Here is a 26576-nt window from a genome sequence, read left to right as displayed (position 1 = left end):
AGAAGCAGGCAGATTTCTGAGTTCGAGGCCAGCCTGGTCTACAGAGTGAGTTCCAGGACTTCAAGGGCTACTCAGAGAAACCCTGTCTCGAGAAAAAAAAAAAAAAAAAAAAAAAAGGTCACCAGGCTAGGAATATGACTCAGTGTTAGAGCACATGCCTAACATGTTCTAGGCCCTAGATTCACTCCCCAGCATAGAAATGTGTGTGTGTCTGTCTCTAACACACTTAGAGACAAAATCTATAGGGGTTAGCATAAACACTCGAGAACCAGGGATTTACTAAGACCTGTCATCTGTGTGTTAGACATGCACTAGGGTTAGCTAGAGTAGCAGAACTTTTTAAATGAATATATGTGTCAGTATGTACAGTCATGTATATATGTATGTATACATATATTACCATATTTATGGAATATATATTTTTATTTATATATATTTTTATATATAGTAATTTATTAGAATGGCTTACAGGCTGTGGTCTCCTAGTTCACCAATGACTGGCTATGAACAGTGTGGGGGCCACACCATTCGCCATTACAAGATGGCACCGAGGAGTGTGGTAAACAGCTCATTTTGGACCATGTCCCAGCATGAGTTTGCCCAGCAACAGCAATCAACCTATCCTAGCTTGACTAGCTTATCCATAGTAGAAACATCCTGCCCTGCCAATATAAGCTACTCCCTTGCCTCCTCCCTCGCCCCTTGCTTCCAGCTCTTCATCAACGGCGTGCTCCAATAAAAAGTGTGATCAGAGAAGAATCCGTGTCGGTGGTCTTCTTCCCCTGCTGGTCAGGGGCTCGCCACAGCTGGGGCCGAAACCCGGGAAATTCTCGCACCCAGCGGACACAGGTAAGCGGTGGATTCAGAACTCTACACACGGAGTGGCTCCCCAGGTATGTGGTTCGGTTATCCTGTTGACCCTTTGGTGTTCGCCGGAATTTTTCTCTGCTTAGTCGTGGTAACTCTTCTGTGCTGTTTTTGGCTTCGTTGCCATAAACCTGGCGAGGAGTGCCTTTGTTGGGTTTAAAACGAAAGTAAGACCGCTGTAGATAAAGCGGTGTTTCTTACTGTACTGTAAGTCCCTCGTAGATAAGTGGGCAGTATGGGTAATAACTTGGGGGCCGGACCTGGCACCTGTGACTTTGCAGCCCCTATAGAGGGTCTGCTAAAGCAGGGAGGACTGAAGATATCACCGCGTACAGTAGAAACCATAGTGAAGGATATTGATAAGGCAGCACCTTGGTTCGCTGTTTCGGGCGATCTTAACCTTGGCTGCTGGGAGAAACTAGGAAAAGACCTTGAGAGAGCAAAACAAGAAGATAGAATTGGCCGAGGATCAATTCCCTTATGGAAGCTGATCCATTCGTGCCTCAAGGACAGTAAGAACATGGAGCTGATTAAGCAGGGACGTAAAGTTTTGTCTACCCACCAGGATAGTCTATCGGAAGCCGAGTCAAAGGAGGGGGAGGAAAACAGGCCTGCAAAGTGTAAAAAGGAAAAAAAGGAAAAGAAAAATAAAATAAAATAAGGGGAAGGTAAAAAGGAACCCCTATATCCAGTACTGGAAGAGTTTGCAAACTTAGAAATATCAGAAGAATCAGAAAAGGAAGAATTAACAGAGGAGGAAGAAGAGGAGCTTGAGAAAGCTGCCGCAGAGTATGAGAGCGACCGTTATGGGCAGCAATCAGTTTTTAATAAAGCCAGGACAGGCTCGGGACCAGTGTCGCCCTCGGCCCAGTGCACACCCCTTGCTCCGCCCCCGTATCATTCTTCCGGTGGGGGGTGGCATTTTATAGGAAGAAATACATGGGGACGCCTTGCGTCTGCTTTTCCTGTTTTTCAAAATCCACAGACTAATGATAGATATCATGAACCTATACCTTATAAACAATTGAAAGATCTTGTCGATGCAGCAAAGACTTATGGAGCAAATGCTAGCTATACTCATACATTGTTAAGCAGATTGGCAAATCAACCTCTCACTCCATCAGATTGGTCTGAGGTTGCTAGAGCAAGTCTGTCCACCGGACAATACCTGGACTATAAGTCCCTAGTTGCAGATGCAGCCCAAGCCCAGGCCCGAATAAATGCACAGAATCAGCACCCTCAATGGGATGCTGATATGCTTTTGGGAATAGGTCGATGGGCAATAAATCAAACACAATTCCCAATAGAGGTCTATGCTCAAATTAACGATATCTATCAGAGAGCATGGAAAGCCTTGCCAAAAAAGGGTGAAGTTGCTGGAAACCTAACAAAAATATTGCAAGGACCTAATGAGCCATTCTCGGAGTTTGTGGCCAGGATGTTGGAAGCTGCAGAGAAGGTTTTTGGAGATACAGAAACAGCTGCACCCTTGGTTAAACAGCTTGTGTATGAACAATGCACTAAAGAGTGTAGACGGGCGATCACGCCCTGGAAGGGAAAGGGAATTGACACCTGGCTGAAAGCATGCAGGGAGATCAGGGGACCTTTGACTAATGCAGGACTGGCTGCTGCGGTCGTAGCAGCAACTCGTACTCAAAGAAAAGATACAGGTGCTTGTTTTAATTGTGGTCGGACTGGTCACTTTAAGAAACAATGCCCACAAGTCAGTCCCAGCACGATTCGGCCACCTGGAACTTGTCCAAGGTGCAGTAGGGGGAATCATTGGGCAAATGAGTGCAGATCAGTAAGGGACATTAATGGACAGCCCATTCACAGGAAAGCATTCCAGACAAAAAACGGGAAGCGGGGCCCCTGTCCCCAGGGCCCGAAAATCTTTGGGGCAGTTCAGGATCCCAATATGAGACCTCCATTAACACCAGGAGAGCAACACCAGGTTCCGCAGGGTTGGACCTCCGTGCCACCGCCGGACTGGTGTTGACACAAAAGATGGGTGTGCAGGTAGTAAGCACAGACATGACCGGACCTCAAAAAAGGGGAACAGTCGGCATTATCTTGGGACATTCGTCCTCGACCATGAGAGGGCTTTTCGTCCTCCCTGGGGTAATAGATTCTGACTACACAGGGACCATTAAAGTAATGTGTCATGCTCCTTTTGGCATCATCTCCATAGCCCCGGGAGACAGGATCACTCAGTTACTTGTCCTGCCATCTTCACATGATAGATTCTCTGCTAATGCACAGGAGCGCCAGGAGAAGGGTTTTGGCTCTACTGGAATTGATTTGGCCTGCCTCTCAGTCGAGTTAAATGATAGACCTATCCTGAGCTTAGAGATTGAAGGGAAGACTTTTTCAGGTCTCTTAGATACAGGTGCAGATCGGAGCGTCATGAAGCTCAGAGATTGGCCCAAGCATTGGCCTTTGCAGACTTCTTCTCATACGTTGCAAGGCTTGGGGTATGCACAAGCGCCCTCTATTAGCGCTAGGGAATTACATTGGAGAACTAAGGATCAACAAGGAAGATTCATGCCTTTCGTTGTTGATCTCCCCATTAATCTCTGGGGAAGAGATATTCAACAACAAATGAACCTAATATTAACTAATGACTACTCCAAGGCCAGCAGGCATATGATGAAAAAACAAGGATTTATACCAGGAGAGGGCCTTGGAGCTAGATTGCAAGGCAGGAGATCCCCAATTGACACCAATCAGAAGCTAGATAGAAAGGGGCTGGGTTTTTCCTAGGGGCCGCTGAGGAAACATTAACTATTCCTTGGACTGCGAATCAGGCTGTTTGGGTGCCTCAGGGGCCCCTATCACAAGAAAAACTCCTAGCAGTCGAGACTTTAGTACAGGAACAACTAGCTTTGGGCCACATTGAACCTTCTACTTCTCCTTGGAATACTCCAATTTTTGTCATTAAGAAGAAATCAGGAAATTGGAGATTGTTACATGATCTCCGAGCTGTTAATGCTCAGATGCAAATCATGGGAGCCATACAGAGGGGGCTACCCTTGCTTTCTGCGTTACCCAAAGCTTGGCCTATTTATGCCCTAGACATTAAAGATTGCTTTTTCTCCATTCCACTTCACCCTAGAGATAGAGAAAGGTTTGCCTTTACAGTGCCCTCTATTAATCACGAACAACCAGATAGAAGGTATCAGTGGAGAGTTTTGCCTCAGGGTATGGCCAATAGCCCCACTATGTGTCAATTATATGTGGATGCAATTCTTCAACCTGTGAGAAATAGTTTTCCTAATGTCAGATTCCTCCATTACATGGATGATGTATTATTGACTGCTTCTTCACAGCAGGTTCTTGACGACGCCTTCACCAGCTTAACGAAGGCATTAGAACAAAAGGGGTTGTACATCTCCCCTGATAAAATTCAGCAGTCCACTATTGTGAAATTTCTAGGAGCAACCATCTGTTCTAATCAAGTAAGACCCCAAAAGATTTGCATTCGAACCTTACATCTAAAAACCTTGAATGATTTCCAACAATTATTAGGAGATATCAATTGGCTGCGGGGATATCTGGCTATTCCTAGAGCTGAACTTAAACCTCTTTTCTCCATCCTAGAAGGGAATCCTGATGTTAATTCTCCTAGGTCACTCACCCCTGTGGCAGAAACTGCGCTTCGTAAAGTTGAATTGGCCATTGAAAAAGCAAGTTTGGATCGTTTTGACCCAGAGAAGCCTTTAAAGCTATGCATTTTACAAACTAAAGCCTATCCTACGGGTGTCCTGTGGCAAGACGGCCCCCTGTGGTGGCTTCATGGGCATTCATTAGGGGCAAAAACGTTACAGTACTACCCTGCTCTGGTTGCTAATCAGGCCTTAATAGGAATAAAATTTAGCCTTACACATTTTGCTAAACACCCCGATGTTTTAATTATCCCCTATACCAAACAACATGTTGAGGTACTTGCAGGTACCGTGGATGAATGGACTATACTGATGTGTGCTTTCTTGGGCATAATCGATAACCACTATCCTAAAAGTGAGTTATTGGCTTTTGTTAATAAGAATTTGGTTTATTTTCCAAAGATCACTGCCACCAAACCTTTGACAGCTGTGACTATTTTTGACGGATCAAAATCAGGAAAAGGGGCTTATGCCATCCAAGGACATGAGCCTGTAATTTGCACCTTCCGTCCAGATGCACCCAAAGTGGTAGAGTGTCAGGTGGTCCTGGAAGTGTTTAAACACTTTGAAGAGCCTTTTAATTTGTTTTCAGATTTGCTTTATGTTGTCAATGCAGTTTCAAATTTAGAAGTAGCCGCTACTATCCATCCCTCTAGTATGGTGGCTCCTATTTTGGTACAAATTCAGAATTGTATTTTACAAAGGAGACATCCCTTTTATATTGGACATATTAGAGCCCATTCCCTCCTGCCAGGACCATTAAGCACCATGAATGATATCGTGGATAGAGCAACACGCCAAACAATTATGGTGGCTATAGATCCTTTTGAATCGGCAAAGCATTTTCATGACTTATATCACGTCCCAGCAAATACTTTAAGATTGAAATTCCATATTACCAGAAATATGGCAAGAGATATAGTTAAGAACTGTCAATCGTGTGTTCCTTTTCATCACCTGCCTCATATCGGGGTGAATCCAAAAGGCCTTAAGCCTCTATCCCTCTGGCAAATGGACGTGACACATGTACCTGAGTTTGGAAGGCTTAAATATCTTCACGTGTCTGTAGACACGGGTTCAGGCATTATTCACGCCACACCAATGACAGGTGAGCGCGTTTCTCATGTAAAAACTCATTGCCTGGAGGCTTGGGCGGCCTGGGGTAAGCCACATGCCATAAAAACAGATAATGGCCCAGCTTACACCTCCCGTGGTTTTCAAGCATTTTGAGCATGCCTTGAAGTCTCTCATCATCTGGGATTGCCTTACAATCCTCAAGGACAAGGCATTGTTGAGAGAGCCAATAGAACTATCAAGGAGATTCTACAAAAACAAAAAGGGGGAATAGCTGAACATGCTACCCCACGAGAAAGAACATCTCTAGCTCTCTTTACACTTAATTTTTTAAATCTTAATGAGTACAATACAACTGCTGCTGACAGGCACGTAAACTCAGTTCCATCTCATCGCATGCATGTCATGTGGAAGGATGTGCTGGACAATAACTGGTATGGACCAGATCCTGTGATTCAGAGATCCAGGGGAGCTGTTTGTGTTTTTCCACAGGACCGAGCTGACCCAATCTGGGTTCCAGAGAGGCTGACTCGCTGAGTTGAAAGCCCAAGAGAGGAGGATGCGAATCTCAGTGATGAAAATGTGGAGAAGAATAATGATCCTGTGGTGGCTGACTCACCTGATACATGCCAGTGAAAATTATTTTTGGTCTTTTTCTCGCACTTGGCCAATACCGGTGCCCGTGCATAATGAGTCTAATGTTTTTCCTCAATTCTATTCCACCCGTTGCCATTACGGGGTACCCTGTAAATCTAAGACCAGACTGATCTGAAAATGCAAGTTTTTAACCAGACTTGAGTTCCATTGGCAGGAACACTTTGTTTTTCCAATTCTTCTCAGTCCCCCCAAACCTGGATTAGCCTCTACAAAGAGTTATGAGGCCTTGCACTTCTAGGATTGGGTGGGGGTGGGAATGTTTGACTTAGCTATCCGCTGTGGGCTGGTATTACTGTTATGGTTGGTCTACAGGCTCAGAACCCAAAATAAACGAGACAAAGTGGTCATTGCGTAAGCAATTGTGGCTCTGGAGAAGGGAACCTCCACAGAAGTATGGCTGTCAATCTTGAGGCAATAGAAAGCCGGCTCAAACAGCTCTTGCACGCCTGGAGTTAAGCTCATTGCACATGGCAGAGTGTTGGACTGGCACCTGGGGAAGGTTGTTGAACGAGGTATCGCATGGAGGCTTAATCACCTCAAGGAGGCATATCGTTCAGCATAGGGGTTACCTGCCCAAGTCTCCCCTCTCACATAAAACGGCAGAGGACAGGTCGAGGATACCCCGGATGTAGCAAAGAGTCTAGGGGATATCCCCGTACATGGTCTGACTTGATCTAATTTTTCTCACAGGGAGGGACGATCTCTGTCTCCACCTTCTAACCAGGTTATCTATTAGCCTTCTTAGTACAAGTTGGCACCTACTTCCTGTTCTTGTTGAGCTGTAAACAAGCCAAGTACGCATGTACGAAGGGAGCTTCTGCCACTGAGTCTCTGCATATCTTGGGGTGAGGAGCCGCTGCCAACCAGGGTATGGCACGCCCAAGGCGGGAAAATTTTTTTCGGTCTGGCCTTCTAGCCCAGTACCAAGTTCATACAAAAGAAAAGGGGGAAGTGTGGGGGCCACACCATTCGCCATTACAAGATGGCGCCGAGGAGTGTGGTAAACAGCTCATTTTGGACCATGTCCCAGCATGAGTCTGCCCAGCAACAGCAATCAACCTATCCTAGCTTGACTAGCTTATCCATAGTAGAAACATCCTGCCCTGCCAATATAAGCCGCTCCCTTGCCTCCTCCCTCGCCCCTTGCTTCCAGCTCTTCAATAACGGCATGCTCCAATAAAAAGTGTAATCAGAGAAGAATCCGTGTCGGTGGTCTTCCCCTGCTGGTCAGGGGCTCGCCACAGAACAGAAAGTCCTAGAATCCAGAACTTGGTCAGTCCACAAGGCTGGATGTCTCAGCTGGTCTTCAGTAGATGCTGGAATCCTGAAGGAGTGGGCTGTAATGCCAGGGAAGGAACGGGCTTGCCAGCAAAGCAAAGAAAGCAGGCAACGAGCAAAAGCTTCCCTCTTCCGAGTCCTTATCAAGGATTTCAGAAGAAGGTATGACCCGATTTAAAGGCATGTGTTTTCCTACCTCAAGATTTGGGTTACAAGTGGATCTTCCTACGTCAAACTAAGCAGTTCCTCAGTGCTGTGCCCTCCGTTTTTAATTTAAGTCCAGATGTAGTCAAGTTGACAACCAAGACTAGCTATCACAAGAGGGTTAGAAAACAAAACAAACATGTCTGCTTTTGAAACTCAAAATTGGGACTGGAGAGATGGCTCAGAGGTTAAGAGCACTGACTGCTCTTTCAGAGGCCCTGAGTTCAATTCCCAGCAACCACATGGTTGCTCACAGCAATCTGTAATGAGATCTGATGCCCTCTCCTGGTGTGTCTGAAGACAGCAACAGTGTTCTCATACATAAAAATAAATAAATCTTTTAAAAAAAGAAAGAAAGAAAAAAGAAAGAAAGAAACTCAAAATCTAGCTTGCAAGGATGAGGGTAACTCCCAGAACAAAGGGTGGGAGAGAAGCAGGACTGCCCGAGCACGTGCCCCTGGCTGAGGCAGCAAGAACTAGCTGGAGGAAGGAAGGTTAAAGTCTACACAACCCCCCATTACAGCTACTTAATTCTGGGTCGGGAAAACCAGCTCCCAGATCTAGGTCACGGTGGTAGGAGACACACGCATTTGCAGAAGGGTGCACAAGAAGTGAAAGTGTGTGGTAAGGTCTCAGGCCGCGGTCTTTAGTCTTATGACATCTCTGAGCATGGCAGTACATTCCATCACCTCGGTTCTAGAGAGGCACAGTGTATCCTGCCTCAGGCACACTTCCATGAACTCAAAGCCAGCCTGACCTAATCAGCAAATAGTAGGTTAGCCAGGGAAGGAAATAAACCAGGGGTGTGCTTCAGTTTATGTATTTTCTTAAATTAAGACAAATTTTCAATGTAAGTTAAAATGTGGACAACTTCCCCAATTAATTCATAATCCTTTGGTATTACTTAAAGAAGAATTAAAAGACTAAAAACAAGCAAAGAAAAACTCCATGAGCCATGGGAATAAATATAAAAGTGGGGAAAAGTCATCTTAACAGAATAATCAGAAAATTATGAACTCATCTATAGCCTTGAAAGTAGTTAAAGGTGAAAATTACTGAACATAAAGGGCATACATAGCCAGGTGGTGGTGTCACACGTCACACATCTTTTTTTTTTTTTTTTTTTTTTTTTTTTTTTTTTTTTTTTTTAGCTTTGAATGCTGAGAACATTTATTTAATTTTGCATAGAGTTTCACAGAACACAGCCAACAAGGGACACTCCTCACCAAATGACAATAAAAAAAAATGTCCGTGGAAACTTACTTGGTGGGTGGGTGGGTGGGGAAATGTTATGACAAGAGAACTGTCACCTTGACAGGAGACAAGGGTCAATTGACTTAACTAAGATCCTCAGGCTACAGAGCAGCCACAGCTACAGATGGTTTTGTGGCGTCTGATCTTCCTGCTTGACACAGCCCCAGCCTCCTGGGCCTCTGAATCTCAAGGTCAAGAGGGCAAAGGCTTCCCACACTTTGCTGCCTCTTGGCTGAGGTCTTCACTAAGGGGACTCCCAGCTTGGGAGCAAGGACTGCTGCGGCAGCGGCAGCATGAGCATCTCCAGCAGTGCTCAGCAGGTCTAGCACCAGAGGCTGCGGTGAGGCTTCCACGTGGACCATATCTGCTGCAGGTGGTCTAGTGACGAGGGGTCATCAAGAGCAAAGACGCCCAGCAGGCCATCACCCACTGCCAAGCCTGGTCCTGCAGAGCCCGCCCGGTATCCTGGCAAGCGGTATCCAGCACATTTAGGATGTAGCCTCCTCTGTCGTCCAGGGCTGCTTCTTTCCAGTAGGAATCCTTGATAGTAGGCTTGTGGTCTTTGACTAAGCAGTGGTGAGTCATTGGGATCCTGAGAGCTTTTTCACCAACACAGCTTGCACCCACCACCACCGCAGCCTTGAACTCCAGTAGCTGCCTGACAGCATCTATCTCTGCATTGTGCCCAAGCCTCATGGCTTTCCTCTGGGGAGCTGGTGCATTGCTGGCTGGAGCTCAGGTCCAAGATGCTAAACTTGGTCAGCCAAGCCATTCCCCAGCACCTCAAGGAAGTGGTGTAAACAGCCACTTTAAGAGTGTTTAAGAGTTCGCTGGGAATGGGAAATCAGGCGAGACTGGCTGTGTTCCCAGGAGTAGCAGTCTGCTGAGGGGCAGCAGGCTGATCTGCAGTGTCACACATCTTTAGTTGTTTAGTTCTCAAGAGGCAGAGACAGAGGGATCTCTGTGAATTCAAGGCCTGCCTGGTCTACAGAGCAAGTTCTAGGACAGCCAGGGCGACACAGAGAAATACTGTCTTGAAAAAACGACCAAACAAACAAACCAAAAAACTGGAATAATGTGCAAGCCATTTCTCAACATTGTTTTGTTACATACACGATCACCAGGGAAATGTGATTATTATCTGTTTTGTGGATGAAACATTTTCAGGATTGAAAGCAGTGTTAAAAAACTAATTGTAAACCCACTCAAAGCTTTAATGCCAGAACGTAGGAGGCAGAGGCAGAGGCAGAGTGATCTCTGAATTTGAGGACAGCCTGGTCTACATAGTGAGTTCCAGGACAGTCAGAGCTGACAGTGAGACCCTTTTAAAAAACAAAACAAAACAAAACAAAACAAAAAAAAACCTCAATAATAAAATTTGTTGTGTTAGTATCTGGCTCATCAATATTTTAATTCCACTGTAGACTTTTTTTTTTAATTTCAACCTTTTTTGTACTGTGTGTACAGTGATTCATTTTTGAGAATTTTCTTGTATTGCATTCTAGCCTGGAACTCACTGTGGAGCCCTACATGACTCTGAATGCCACGCCTGCCACACCCTCTTAGTACTAGACATTGAACCCAGGCTTTTGTATATGCTAGGTACATACCCAGCCAACTGAATTCTCCCACCAGCCAGTGTCACTGTTCCCTTAATACACGAAAGAAAAGTGTGACTTTGCAGTATGTCTTCCTGCTGCGATGGAAAAGTATCCCAGGACTACAGAGCCCAGGAACCACAGGGCTCTGAGAGGAAGCATCTTCAGCAAGAGGTGCCTCAGCTCCCAGGGAGGGTATCCCCAGCCGAGCTCAGAGCTCAGCTCCTTCCTTGATTCTTGGTTTCTTCCAGTGAGAAAGTCATGCTGGCTAGGCGGCAAATCTCATAAAAGAGATTTGTTGGGGAGACAGATCCAGGAGGAAAAGGGATGAATCCAGCATGGGTGGCTGCCTCTGCGCCCCTGAGTGGACAACAGGTAACTGGACAAAGGACGAGGCTTAGACAGGGTTTCTTAGGAGGCTGAACTTTTCAGGGAAGAGATCTCCAGAGTGAGGGATTGGTGGGACGTCCTGTTCAATGATCGGTGGGGCTTGTGGGAAGATCAGGGATTGATGGGTTTTTTCACCCCCTCTTCCCTGCATTGGGTCCTTGGGTTAGAATGGAAAGACTGTCCTGGCTGGCTGAGGCTCTGTGGCTGAGCAGCTTAGGGAGGTTAGAGAGGAGGTGCTGCCACCTTGGACAGCCAGGCGCTGCAGTGGGACCTCAAGACTGAAAAAGAGTTGTTGCTTTTTTAACCGGTGCCCCCAATCTGACAGCTCCCCCAGCAAGCCAAATTCTGTGCATTTGTTCCCACTCAGGAAGAGATCCCGGAAGTGGTGCATGGATCGCCTCGTTGGCCGCAAGACGAAATGCTCATCATTGGAAAACAAGTCCGTTCACATGCCTAAAACTTGTCCTACTTAATTTCGGTCATTTATGATTTAGTTACAGGAATCCAGCTGGCAACTGTCTGGCACATACACTGAAAAACTGAAGCAAAAACTTAAAGTCGCAGGGAGAAACATAATTTAGTTCCCATGTGTCTTGGATCTAAATTATGACCGGCTCATTACCTACTGGTGGCATGGCATGCTTCATAATCCAAGTTTGATGACTCATGTCTGTGATTCCAGCACTGCAAAAGCTGAGGCAGGAGGATTGAGTGAAAGGCCTACTTATGCTACACAGCAAGGCTCTGTATCAACATACATGTACACATAGACACAACGGGAGGGGACTACTAACAAAGTCAATAGTGATGAGATACTAATCAATTAGTAAATATACACAGTATTGGGGAAGTCTGATAATAACAAACGCATATATTATCCGTGTGGAATAATGGCTCAGTCACTTGAAGGTGCTTGCATTAGGTAGATATATATTTTCTTCACATAGTGGTTTTGTACCCTAAGCCATCTTGTGATCCATCATCTCACAGAATCCATGGACAGGGTTAAAAAGTCCATGCCAGTGTTTGTGTTGACAAAGTGGCATCCTAGGTAACAAGCTGAAATTTGTGACGTGTCTTAATTATGATTCTAGGCAGAGATACACGGAAATATTAGCAATATTTGTGACGCTAACAAGTAGAAGACAATCTTTTTAGATATAGCCCAGGCTAGTCTCTAGTTTGTAGTTGAAGCTGACCTTGAAGGTATACTTCAATCTTCACCTTCAGAGCGCTGGGAATAATAGTTTTATGTGGCGGGGATTCAGACCCAAAGTGTCACACACAGTAGGGCAGCACCCTACCAAGCAAGCCACATTCCAGCCCCAAAGTCAAAATGTGTTTGGGTTTGGGGGCAAGGGTTTTTTTTGAGTTTTTTTTTTTCCTGAGACAGGGTTTCTCTGTGTAGTCCTGGGATGTCCTGGAACTCACTCTGTAGACCAGGCTGGCCTTGAACTCAGAAATCTGCCCGCCTCCGCCTCCCGAGTGCCGGGATTACAGGTGTGCAACACCACGCCTGGATTTTTTTTTCTAAGAGTATTTCTTTGTGTAGTACTGGCTGTTTTGGAACTCACTCTATAGACCAGGCTGGCCTGGAACTCAGATCTGCTTGCTTCTACAAATGTCTCAAATCTGGGATCAAAGGTGTGCACGAACACTGCCTGGACCCAGATGTTTTAATAAATAAATAATCACTTTATTTACAGTTCTACAACAGAATTATTTATAATGAAATATTTAATTGTGCACACATGCAATTCCAGCCCTTAAGAGGCTGAAGCAGGAAGATCATGAGTTTAGTACTAGCCTATGTTACATACTGAGGTCCCTGTATCAAAAAGCAAAAGAAAGTCCTGGAGAGATGGCTCAGTGGTTAAGAGCACTGACTGCTCCCCCGAAGGTCCTGAGTTCAAATCCCAGCACCCACATGGTAGCTCACAACACACCCTCTTCTGGTGTGTCTGAAGACAGCTACAGTGTACTTACATATAATAAATAAATAAATCTTTTTGTGTTTGTTTTTTCGAGACAGGGTTTCTCTGTGTAGCCCTGGCTGCCGTGGAACTCACTCTATAGACCAGACTGGCCTCGAACTCAGAAATCCTCTTGCCTCTGCCTCCTAAGTACTAGGATTAAAGGCATGTGCCACTACCGCCCAGCTTAAGTAAATCCTTTAAAAAAAAAAAGGCAAAAGAGAGAGACAGCCTTGACAGGACAGTTCTGTAGTTCCAGCCCTTGAGAGGATGAGCCAGGAAGATTGCCAAGAGTTTAAAGTTTGCTTTGCCTACACAAGCTCCAGGCTAGCCTAGGCTACCAAGAAAGACCTCCTCTACCTCACATGAAATAAAACAAAAACAAAAAAGAAAATGAACTAAAAAGAGTTAATTGGGTTACTTTTTAAAATAACACATGCTTAGCATTTGTTCATCCATATGTATGTGCGTGTCTGCCTGTGCATGTCTGCCTGTGTGTGTCTGCCTGTGTGGGTCTGCCTGTGCATGTCTTCCTGTGCGTGACTGCCTGTGCAGGCGTGTTGCACCTGTGGGTGCGTGGCTGGGGGTGGAGTGGGATCCCTGCAGAGGCAGCGTCAGATCCACTGGAGCTGGAGCTACAGGCAGTTGTGAGTTGGGCACTGTGGGTGCTGGGAACCAAACTCAGGACCTCCGGAAGAGCAGCAAGTTCCGTTAACCACCGAGCCACGCTCGGTCCCAACGGTTAGCATCTTTCCTCGTGTTTATTACCAGAGCAGCTTCTAGATCTCATTTGCACGCCTACATCATAGTCACTTTCTGGACAGCAGCCCTAAAGAGAGAACCTGTCATTTCAGCTCCCTGCACTCACAGGCTTGTGTATCCCCGTCCAGTGGACACAACATCGCAGAAGTGACTAGATGCTATTTTACAGGTAAGATTTTAAACTTCTGTGGGTTCTGTGCCTGTACCTAGAACACTTGCACTGGTACAGGGGAGGTCAGCTGCCCTGTCACAGGGCAAGTCTGTGGATAGCTCAAAATGACAGAGAACTTAGGCCTGCTGATAGCTTTCTCTCCATCAAACCTCCAGATGATTGAACAACTGTTTGTATCCTTCCTTAACACTGAGCGAGGCCGGGCAGTGGTGGCGCATGCCTGTAATCCCAGCATTCAGGGAGCCAGAGGCAAGCAGATTTCTGAGTTCAAGGCCAGTCTGGTCTACAGAGTGAGTTTTCCAGTACAGCCAGTGCTAAACAGAGGAACCCTGTCTCAAAAAACCCAAATCCAAAAAACCAAAAACCAAACCAAAACAAAAAACAATGAGTGAGAGTTTCTATCCAAAACTACCTAGGTAGGCTGGTTTTAGATTCTTTACCCTCAGAAACCAGGAGATAGTAAGCTGCTGTGTTTGGGGAGTAATTTGTGATGAGGCTGCAGAGCACGACATGTTATATCACTAACTTGCTGTGACACTCTAAAGAAGAAATGTTCCCTCTATAGCCTCGAGTATTCGAACACTTGGTTCCAAGTTAGTTATTATCTTAGGCTTTCCATTGCTACAACGAAACACCATGACCAAAAAAGCAAGTTGGGGAGTAAAGGGTTTATTAAGCTTACATGTCTGCATCACAGCCCATCATGGGAGGAAGTCAGGACAGGACAGGAACCTGGAGACAGGAGCTGATGCAGAGGCCATGGAGGGGTGCTGCTTACTGGCTTGCTCCTCCTGGCTTGCTCAGCCTGCTTTCTTATAAAACCCAGGAACAGCCCAGAGATGGCACCACCCACAATGGGCTGGCACCACCCCAATCATGTTTTAAGAAAACGCCTTAAAGCTGGATCTTATGGAGGCATTTTCTAAACTTGAGGTTCCCTTCTTTCAGATCATTCTAGCTTGCGTCAAGGAGACAAACAAAGCCAGGCAGTACAGTGGCAATGACTGTGAAGGTGGTACAGCCTTGGTGGGGAAGTTGAGAGTTGTTGTCATGTGGTTGTTGCAGTGTGTCACTGTTTCCGGCTTGCCCTTGAAGATACCATCTCTCAGTTCCCTGCTCCTGCTACCATGCCTGCCACACACTGCTGTGACTTCCTGCCAGGATAGACTGTTATCCCTCTGGAATCACAAGCCTTGGTCATGTTATTTTATCACAGCAAAAGATAGCAGTCAATACACTCGCTCAGTGTTTTCATAAAGTTAATGTAATTTCTTCCCTTTAAAGTAACTGTGTGTCTTAAGATACTATTCTGAGACAGGACGTGTCACCTTCTTCAATGTTCTAAAGAATCCATGGGGGACCGGAGAGATGGTTCAGCGGTTAAGAGTACTGACTGCTCTTTCAGAGGTCCTGAGTTCAAATCCCAGTAACCACATGGTGGCTCACAACCATCTGTAGTGGGACTCGATGCCCTCTTCTGGTATGTCTGAAGACAGCTACAGTGTGCTCATATAAATAAAATAAATGAATCTAAAAAAAAAGGGGGGGGGCATCCATGATACAAATAAGGTTATAGATGATTTCATTGTTAGTTTGTACTACCTGGAAAAAGGGAGAAAGAGCATAGGCAGGAATACTGGCCTTTTCTGGACAGAAGTGAGGCATGTCTGACCAACAGTCTACACCCATGCTAAGGTAATTGGGGGTGGGGGCGGGTAGGTGGATGGAGTTTCTGGGTAAAGTGCCATTGGCAAAAATTTTCCTGGTTCTTCCTCTCACCCCCTTGCTCCCAGAAATAAGATACAGACTTAAAATATATTTACAAGTACCTTGGCCATATAGCTAGGCTCCTCTCTGACTAGATATAACTTAAAATGTCTCATTTATCCTACCTACATTCTGCCACATGCTGGTTACCTGTGGTATCTTGTCTGTCTCAACACATCTTCCTGGCAAATCTCCCTCCTGGCTCTCTCCCAGAATCCTTTCTCTCTACTTGATTCCCACCCATATTTCCTGCAAAAGCTACAGGCCATAGGCTTTTTAGTTCACAGGTGACGTATCCATGCAACACACAACATATTCTTTCTACAAGATAATGATGGGCTAGAGAGATGGCTCACTGACTGCTCTTCTGAAGGTCCTGAGTTCAAATTCCAGCAACCACATGGTGGCTTACAATCATCTGTAATGGGATCTGATGCCCTCTTCTGGGAGTGTCTGAAGATAGCTACAGTGTACTTACATATAATAAATAATAAAAATCTTTAAAAAGAAAACATAGTGACAAGTGAGAAGCTAAAAGACCGGTGAAATCAATGAAAATAATATAATATGATATGTTTAGAGACAGGCCTCCTTACATATCTCTGGCTCTCCTAGAATTCTCTGTATAGACCAGACTGGCCTTGAATTTTTAGAGATCACCTACCTCTGCTTTCAAAGTACTAGGATTAAAGATGGGTGCTACTATAGCTGGCTATAATAGGATTTTTAAAATTCATTTGGAAATTGAATAGAACAAAGGCTTTGTGACTTTCCCTTGGAATAAATAAAAAATCTAGAGACTAAAGATTTGAAATCCAGATCCCAGATCAGAAAATCAGACATCAAATGTTTTTTGTGTTTTAGAGCATAGAATTTTAACATTCTTTTTTTTGGGAGGGGATTTGGTTTTTTTGAGACAGGGTTTCTCTGTATAGCCCTGGCTGTCCTGGAACTCACTTTGTAGACTAGCGTAGCCTCGAACTCAGAAATCCACCTGCCTCTGCCTCCCAGAGTGCTGGGATTACAGTTGTGCGCCACCACTGCCCAGTGAATTTTAACATTCTTAACGTTACTTAGAACAGAACAGAGTCATGGCTGTTTATGAATCTGTGTATTTGATAAACATTTGCTGAAGTTTGTTGTGTAACAGACATTATGCTTCAGGTACTAGAGAATACACAACAACCAACAAACAAGACGAGATTACTGCAATCAACTGAACACCTGTGTCCCCACAAGTATCTATGGAATTCCCATGGTAATGTAATGATATTTCCAGTTGCTACTTCAGGATAGTGATTATCTCTTGAGAGAGGCATACTCATGAGTAGAACTCATGTCTTTTAGAAGGAAAGTCCAAAGAGCTAGTGATTTCTTATTATATGTGGGCACAAGCAAGTAGTTTTTCCAGCAGCCCGAACTGACAAAGTCAACTTATATTTGCAGAGATTCAAGATGAGAGAAATGGTTTAGTTAAGTAAATCCATAGAGTTCTCCACCCCTACAGAATATCACGACATACAAAATTACAGGGTGTTATTAAAAATACTATGCCAACAACAAAATAATTCATCATTACTTTTTTTAAATGTTAACATGCCTTGGGCTAAAATCATGAAATTAAATTGGAATGTCAGACTCTAGTTGGTTAATAGGGTAGAAATCCTACAGGGGTCACTTAGTAAGCCTTTCCAGCATCCTTGCATCAACAAAGTAAAGATGTCCCTTAACATCCACAGGAAGTCTTCAGGGAAGAAGATGGTGTGGGGGGAGGGGTGGAGGGAGGAGGCGAGACAGCAGCTATCCCTCTGCTGTTGAAAGAATTCTTGAAAGTCTGTCATAGGATCCCCTAGACCCACCGCCATATGAAACACTTAAATATTCTTCACCCCCTCCCATGTTGGCAGGCAAACTTCCATCCTTTAAACTTATAAGGTGCTGGGCAGTGGTGGTGCATGCCTGTAATCCCAGCACTTGGGAGGCAGAGGCAGGTGGATTTCTGAGTTCAAGGCCAGCCTGGTCTACAGAGTGAGTTCCAGGACAGTCAGGTCTACACAGAGAAACCCTGTCTCGAAAAAACAAAACAAAAACAAAAATAAATAAATAAATAAAAATAAAAAAATAAAAAAAAACTTATAAGGCAATGGTAGCAGAAAAAAAATGCATACTAGGAGTCCTCCAGCAGCCAAGACCAAGGCCATTTAGGCTGTCCGTAGCCCAGAGGTCTTTGAGGAATAGGCGAGTATGTCCTTCCCTTGGTCTTTGGCAGCTCCATTATATGGTGCAATGAGCAGGTAGCCAGAGTACAAGCCCAATCATGTCTCCATCAGAGTCGGAGTCGCAGGCTATAGCTCCTGGTGAAGTATAGCATCTACACACCTGTCATTGTCCCCTCCCCTGTAACTTGAAACATTTTTAGCTGACAAGATTATGCAGAGAAACTTGTCAATTTCAGAACATTGAATATTCACTATTTTACAAGAATTTTTAGACAAGGTCTCACTGGGTAACCCTGGGCCATCTCAAGTAATTTTGTACTCTAACCTTTCATTAAAATATCTCTCTTTGACATTGCTTATCTCTCAATAAAGGTAAATAGTTTACCCCAGTCCTATTTAAAGAAATATGACTTTTTTTTGAGTTGGTCTTCAAAAGGAAATGGTTGATTTGGAAGAAGATAAATGACACTGCTTCTAACTACAGCATTTTGTCCTGTGACATGGAATCACCTTCCCCTCTCCCAGCCATCCTCGAGCCTGACATTTTAACAGACTTACTAGTGTGTTCTATCCAGCTGTACAGTATTTTGAATGCAGTGTGTTACTGCTGTAGCATTATAATGAGGCACTTCCCTCCTCTTTATTCTATCCTTGTCCTTGAGCCACCAGCAGCAGTCTCATCTGGAAACTAAGAAACCCAGGTTCCCAGTTCTACCATTGAATTGTTATGTAAGACCACACCCCTCCATTAGTGGTAGTTATTTTGAGATGCAGATCGATGCAAAAGCAAGAGGTTTATTTTCCAGAGCATCAGGGTCAACCCTCAAGGCGCATAACAAGAAGGCAACCTCCCAAATGTCTATTACAAGCAATTTTTATACTTTTTAGGGGTATAGGTTACATCAGCAAGGTTACAATTCAAACGTGTTGGCTAAGCATATTGAACTTTAAATCTACTAGCTAGCAAGCAAGACATGAATTTGAACTCTGTCTACGACTTTCCAGAGGATCAGGTGACTATCAGTCCAGTACATTCCAAGAATGGAGATGGAGAATGGAACTTGGCCTAGCCTTGACCTGAGGTGCAGGGAAGCTGTAAGGAGGGTGTGGCACTGGAAAACCCTAGGGTTCCTCAGTTGAATCAGAAACCCTGAAAGGCTGCAGAGTGTTGGCCTGGTCCACAGAAGACCCAATAAATTAGAAATCTCAAACACTTGAGGGTGTTCTGTCTACCTATAAAAAACACAAATTCCCACTGCAGCAAGAAAGCAAGAAACTCTGGGAAGAAGCCTCGGTATGCTTGATTTATCAAATCATATAAGTGGTTGTAAAGTATCCTCAAGTTTGAGGACCTCTGAAATGGACCCAGTTCTTGCTGATCACTGAGCATTGTAGATTGTCACAGACCACCCCAGTCGGGTATGGGAGTCCCTCTGGTGAGGATCTTCAAAGTTCAGGTGGGTAAGGATTCATCGGTGACAAACAGAAACAACCACAGAGTCAGTTTGAATCTGGGTGTATTTTGTAGCTCTCAAGCAGGGGATTTTATACATTAAAAACCAATAGCAACTCTTAGAAACCTTATTTAGTGAAACAATCACAAATACCAACAAAAATCATTTGACACAGTAAAATACAAAAATCATTCGAGCATTACAACTCTGAAACTACATGTTCAGTGAATCACAAACAGAACAGGTAACATCATTGTTAATCTAAATCATTGCCGAGCACTGGTGGTGCAAGCCTTTAATCCTAGCACTTGGAGGAAGAGGGAGACAGATTTCTGAGTTCAAGGCCAACCTGATCTACAGAGTGAGTTCCAGGACAGCCAGGGCTATATAGAGAAACTCTGTCTCGAAAAAGCCATATGTATACATATATAAATGAGTGTATATATATCATCAAAATATAACAGTTCTAAATGAATGCACAATAGGGTGGTCATCCAAGGCTAGTGGCATATTCCCAAGAACCAGTTAATAAATCTTTATGGTCAGTGCCCTTAACCACTGAGCCAACTTTCTTTTCTTTTCTTTATTTTTTTTATTAGATATAATTTATTTACATTTCAAATGATTTCCCCTTTTCTAGCCCCCCCCCCACTCTCCGAAAGTCCTGTAAACCCCTTCTCTTCCCCTGTCCCCCCTCCCACCCCTTCCCACTTCCCCGTTCTGGTTTTGCCGAATACTGTTTCACTGAGTCTTTCCAGAACCAGGGGCCACTCCTCCTTTCTTCTTGTATCTCATTTGAGGTGTGGATTATGTTTTGGGTATTCCAGTTTTCTAGGTTAATAACCACTTATTAGTGAGTGCATACCATGATTCACCTTTTGAGTCTGGGTTACCTCACTTAGTATGATGTTCTCTAGCTCCATCCATTTGCCTAAGAAATTCATGAATTCATTGTTTCTAATGGCTGAATAGTACTCCATTGTGTAGATATACCACATTTTTTGCATCCACTCTTCTGTTGAGGGATACCTGGGTTCTTTCCAGCATCTGGCAATTATAAATAGGGCTGCTATGAACAAAGTAGAGCATGTATCCTTATTACATGGTGGGGAATCCTCTGGGTATATGCCCAGGAGTGGTATAGCAGGATCTTCTGGAAGTGAGGTGCCCAGTTTTCGGAGGAACCGCCAGACGGATTTCCAGAGTGGTTGTACCAATTTGCAACCCCACCAGCAGTGGAGGAGTGTTCCTCTTTCTCCACACCCTCTCCAACACCTGCTGTCTCCTGAATTTTTAATCTTAGCCATTCTGACTGGTGTAAGATGAAATCTTAGGGTTGTTTTGATTTGCATTTCCCTAATGACTAATGAAGTTGAGCATTTTTTAAGATGCTTCTCTGCCATGCGTAGTTCTTCAGGTGAGAATTCTTTGTTTAACTCTGTACCCCATTTTTTAATAGGATTGTTCGGTTTTCTGGAGTCTAACTTCTTGAGTTCTTTATATATATTGGATATTAGCCCTCTATCTGATGTAGGATTGGTGAAGATCTTTTCCCAATTTGTTGGTTGCCGACCAAAGCCACAAAAAGATCCAACAAAGAAAGAGAAATTCAGACCAATTTCCCTTATGAACATAGATGCAAAAATACTCAATAAAATTCTTGCCAACCGAATCCAAGAACACATCAAAACGATCATCCACCATGATCAAGTAGGCTTTATCCTGGGAATGCAGGGTTGGTTCAACATACGGAAATCCATCAATACAATCCACTACATAAACAAACTCAAAGAACAAAACCACATGGTCATTTCATTGGATGCTGAAAAAGCATTTGACAAAATTCAGCATCCCTTCATGCTTAAAGTCTTGGAGATAACAGGAATTCAAGGCCCATACCTAAACATAGTAAAAGCAATATACAGCAAACCGGTAGCCAGCATCAAACTAAATGGAGAGAAACTTGAAGCAATCCCACTGAAATCAGGGACCAGACAAGGCTGCCCCCTTTCTCCTTATCTTTTCAAAATTGTACTTGAGGTACTAGCTCGGGCAATTCGACAACATAAGGAGGTCAAAGGGATACAAAATGGAAAGGAAGAAGTCAAACTATCATTATTTGCAGACGACATGATCGTCTACCTAAGTGACCCAAAGAACTCCACTAGAGAGCTCCTACAGCTGATAAACAACTTCAGCAAAGTGGCAGGTTATAAAATCAACTCCAGCAAATTAGTGGCCTTCCTATACTCAAAGGATAAGCAGGCTGAGAAAGAAATTAGGGAAATGACCCCCTTCACAATAGCCACAAACAGTATAAAGTATCTTGGGGTGACTCTTACCAAACATGTGAAAGATCTGTATGACAAGAACTTCAAGACTCTGAAGAAGGAAATGGAAGAAGACCTCAAAAAATGGGAAAACCTCCCATGCTCATGGATCGGTAGAATCAATATAGTTAAAATGGCCATTTTGCCTAAAGCACTATACAGATTCAATGCAATACCCATCAAAATCCCAACTCAATTCTTCACAGAGTTAGAAAGAGCAATTATCAAATTCATCTGGAACAACAAAAAACCCAGGATAGCTAAAACTATTCTCAACAACAAAAGAAAATCTGTGGGAATCAGTATCCCTGACCTCAAGCAATACTACAGAGCAATAGTGTTAAAAACTGCATGGTATTGGTACAGTGACAGGCAGGAGGATCAATGGAACAGGATTGAAGATCCAGAAATGAACCCACACACCTATGGCCACTTGATCCTCGACAAAGAGGCTGAAAACATCCAATGGAAAAAAGATAGCCTTTTCAACAAATGGTGCTGGTTCAACTGGAGGTCAGCATGCAGAAGAATGCGAATTGATCCATCCTTGTCTCCTTGTACTAAGCTCAAATCCAAATGGATCAAGGACCTCCACATAAAGCCAGACACTCTGAAGCTAATAGAAAAGAAACAGGGGAAGACCCTTGAGGACATCAGTACAGGGAGAGAGTTTCTGAACAGAACACCAATAGCGTATGCTCTAAGAGCAAGAATTGACAAATGGGACCTCATAAGGTTACAGAGTTTCTGTAAGGCAAAGGACACCATCAAGAGGACTGAGCCAACTTTCTAGCCCTATATGGTTAATTATTATTTAACATCTAATGTCTGATTTTTTTATAAATCTTTAATGCATAAATTTAAACTATTTCAATTCTTTCTAGTTAAGACTTTCTTTACCATATACCGAAACCAAACAACAATGACACACGTGCAGCCATATGAAATTTTATTGTTGGGAAAGTTTTTATTTATCATAATAATTTTGTAAACGATTTAAAAAGTAAAGCATTGGTTTCCCCAGAGATAAGGTCATGTTAGTGACCCCATCTCAAGGGATGGTTTCGTACCCATTATTTTTGCTTAAGATCATGGTCTAGGCTACCAGGAACCTGTAACTAAGAAAAGGAATGAAAGAGAACAAAACAGAAAAATTGCCATGAGAACTACCGCTCAATATGTTTTCTCTGGCTGAGAGTTCCACAACCGGTTCCAGGAGACCCCCTGCTTTTGAAGTCTAATGCCTCAGTCTGTGGAACTTATCATACAGATTCTACTGGTGTGGCAGTAGATTTTCTTAGGGGTAAAATAGAACAAAGGCATTGGAAAATCCAAAAGAATATTCATATATAAGTTAATTCCAGGCTGGATGCTGCTTGGACAAATTACACCTTATTAGCTAAACCACCCTGTAGCCTGCTTTTGTAAATAAAGTTTTATTGTAACATGGTTAGGCTTACTCATTTGTGTCTGGTCTATGTCTCTGTCCTGAAGCATCAGTACTATGTCCTTTCAATAGAAAACATAAGGCCCACAAAAGCCCGAGACTGTTTACTGTCTGGCTGTGACTGTGTGAATAAGAATGGCCCCCACAGCTTCGTGTGTGTGTGTGTGTGTGTGTGTGTGTGTGTGTGTGTGTGTGTGAATGCTTTGTCATCAGGGAGTGACCTTAAGAGGTATCAGGAAGTGTGGCCTTGTTGGAGGAAGTGTGACACTGGGGACAGGCTTTGGGGTTTCAAAAGCCCAAACAGTCCCAGAGTTTCTCCCCTCCTGCTGCCTGTGGATCAAGATGTGAAGCTCCCAACACCAGGTCCACCTGCATGTCACCATGCACCGTGTGAGGAGGATAATGGAGAAGACCTCTGAATCTGTAACCAAGCCTTGATTAAACGCGTTATTTTGATAGGCGTAACCAAGGTCATGGTGTCTCTTCACAGCAACAGAACACTGGCTAAGACACTGGCCGATACGGAAATAATCTGTTGGCCCTTCTGTACAGTCCACTCTGAACTCTTTGTTTCAGAAGGCACTTTTCTCTCAGCACAAGGACCCTGGTTACATTATGTTAGATTCTGGAGTGCCCTGAAGGCTTAGACCCCTAGGAGAAGGAGCACTGGATAAAAGGTGGACTCTGGGAGCAGGCTCCAAGGACCCCAACCCCTGTCTCCCCATTCCTTGCTTCCCGGCTACCGTAAAGTTAGCAGCTTCTTTCTGTCAGTGTATTTTCTGTCTAACCTCAGACCTCAGATGACAAACCCAGCTGACTGTGGGGTTTGCTTTCAGACCCCAGGACAAGGGGCTGAGGTGCATAGTTGACACACCAAAACAGACCTGGCCTCTAGGTTTTCCCAGCATCCCCTGTTCCCTACCTGGCACTCCCTGCTCCCAACCCCAAATTTTCTAGTCCAGGGGCTGGGCTGCCCTTCCCCCAGAGACTCTTCCATCTATAATCCAGGTGTTTTTGGCCTCTTTACTCTCTCTCTCCTTCTCCATCTCCTTCTCCCTCTCTCTCCTCTCTGGCCACAAGCTCTTTCTTTCTCTTTCTCTTCCTCCTTTCCTATCTCTCCCTTACCATGGTCATTTCTGGGTCTCCTTTGGGGCCAGTGAACTCTCCTGAGAGCAGTTTCCCAGTAAACCTCTGTGTGTGTGTGTGTGTGTGTGTGTGTTAACCATATATATGTATGTATATATGTATGTATACACACATATATGTTATATATGTACGTATGTATATATATACATACATATATGTTTAATATATATAATTTTTAAATTTGGCTTGAATTGGCTCATTTCACTGGTGGGGAAATGACTTATCACATAGATTAAAATCTCTAAAACCATGAGCCCAAGTAAGTCTTTCCTCCTTTTAAGCTGATCATCTCAACTGCATTTCTTGTTTTGCCCACACAGCAGAAGGCTAACACATCTTAGGTGCTGCAACTACCCACCAGTAAATCCCTAACATTCCACCAAGTGAAGCCTTTGCCTCTCCTGGCCGAAGTTGTTTTCATTACATTAAAACTCTACTTGAGATGCTGGAGAGATGGTTCAGGAGAGCAAGAAGCACTTGCTCTTGAAGACCTGGGCTCCGTCCCTGGAAACACTATGGTGGTTTCCAGCCACGTGTAGCTCCAATTCGAGGGTATCTGCTGACGCCCCTTTTCACACAACCACAGGCACCAGGGATGCACGTGGTTCACATACAAACATTCAGGTAAAGCACTTGTAAAACAAATGTATCTTCAAAACCGATCTATATTCCACTTGATGTTCACTTAGATTAAAAGAGGAGAAGGGGCCATTTTGTTTGGTTTTGTTTGTTTTGTTTTTGATTTTGCTTCTTTTTTTTTTTTAAACTTCTCCCAACAGTAGCTCTGTCTTCCTGGCTCCTCTGGTTAGTTATTACAGAGGAGGTCAGGACTGGAACTCAAGCAGGTCAGGAAGCAGGAGCTGATGCAGAGGCCATGGAGGGATGTTCCTTACTGGCTTGCTTCCCCTGGCTTGCTCAGCCTGCTTTCTTATAGAACCAGCCCAGGGATGGCACCGCCTGCAATGTGCCCTCCCCCCTTGATCACTAATAGAGAAAACGCCCCACAGCTGGATCTCATGGAGGCACTTCCCCAACTGAAGCTCCTTTCTCTGTGATAACTCCAACCTGTGTCAAGTTGACACACAAAAGCAGCCAGCACACCAAGTGACAACATGTGTTTGTTGTCTTAGGACTCCGAGCAAGAGCTAAGCCAGTGTAAACAACATGCCCCCGTGCCTCCAAAACCTTGAGCTAAGCTACACAAACCTGTTGTTTTCCCCTGTGGTATATCTGTTGTGTTCTCAAACAAGACTGATGAATCATATAAACACATTTATGCAGTTCTGCTCACTTCAGTGAGGCATACGCTGTCCTGCAATGTCAAATCTGTTTCATCAGTCCACATTTGTAGAAACTCAAATTCTTTTGGGGTGGAACATTCTGAAAGTCCTAAATTCTTGTCCTGTTCTGAAAACATTTCAGAGTCATTTGTTTTCTTCTGCTCAAACATAAGACATCCACATAAGTAGACTGTGTTTTCATTAACCTTTATATCCCAAATTATGCATTTGGTATTCAAAGTATTCTGTACTGTTTAGCAATGATTGTTGTGTGGTGTCCTGATACTGCTTATATTCTAATGCTTATATTGCCCCCCCCCAGAACTGGTTGTCCCAGAGAGAGTCTACACTTAGCACAAGTGACACTGTGTGACCTTGCCCGCAAGATATCTCTGACTGTTAAATAAGATGCCGACAGCTAATCGCTGGGCAGAAGAGGCATAGGTGGGGTTTAACATTCCAAGGCTCAGGGATGGAGGAGAACCACGAGGGGGAGAAGAAGAGGAAGAGTGCAAGAAGACGCTGTGGGCTATGGGTGTGTTAAAGAGAACATGGCCAATTGGGGTTAAGAGCAGCCCAGATGAGACATAGCAATGATAACTCGGGGTTATCGATAGGAACGTAGATTCTAACAGCATAGAGGGCAGATGTCTGCCCTGCTCTTGTGCTGTTTAAAGCTTATTGTCAATATAAAGGTTGTGTGTGTCTTTTATCAAAATTGAATTAAATCAAAATTTAATCCTTCTTTCTAGAACTCAATGGTCTAAGTCGGGGTTGAAACCCCAAGTGAGGATTAAACAATTCCTACAGCAAATCACAAAATCAGATTTTGTTTTTTTTGGTGAGGTGCTAGGGTGTGGACTTAGGGGCTCACACAAGGTTTTGAGCGAGCAGTCCACCACCCCTGTCCCACAGGATGACTGCTTTAGTAGGCGGCATAGAACAATGTTGAGTAGAAGATTCCAGCACATTGCCTTCTCAGAGGAATCAAGAGACGGGAGCAAGACTTAGACTATCTTCTTCTCATCTCTTTTTTCTC

The 26576-nt window shown here is 44.1% G+C and overlaps 2 pseudogenes; both read right to left on the bottom strand.

Annotated features, from left to right (window-relative positions):
• LOC127673529 (ensconsin-like) overlaps positions 1–26576 on the bottom strand; it is a 397019-nt pseudogene that overhangs the window by 207579 nt on the left and 162864 nt on the right.
• On the bottom strand, positions 9096–9771 carry LOC127674139 (GTPase ERas-like; annotated as a pseudogene).

Source organism: Apodemus sylvaticus, chromosome 23, assembly GCF_947179515.1.
Source record: "Apodemus sylvaticus chromosome 23, mApoSyl1.1, whole genome shotgun sequence".
Classification (NCBI taxonomy): domain Eukaryota; kingdom Metazoa; phylum Chordata; class Mammalia; order Rodentia; family Muridae; genus Apodemus; species Apodemus sylvaticus.
Note: the sequence above shows the minus strand (reverse complement) of the source record. Positions and strands in the feature narration are given on the sequence as shown.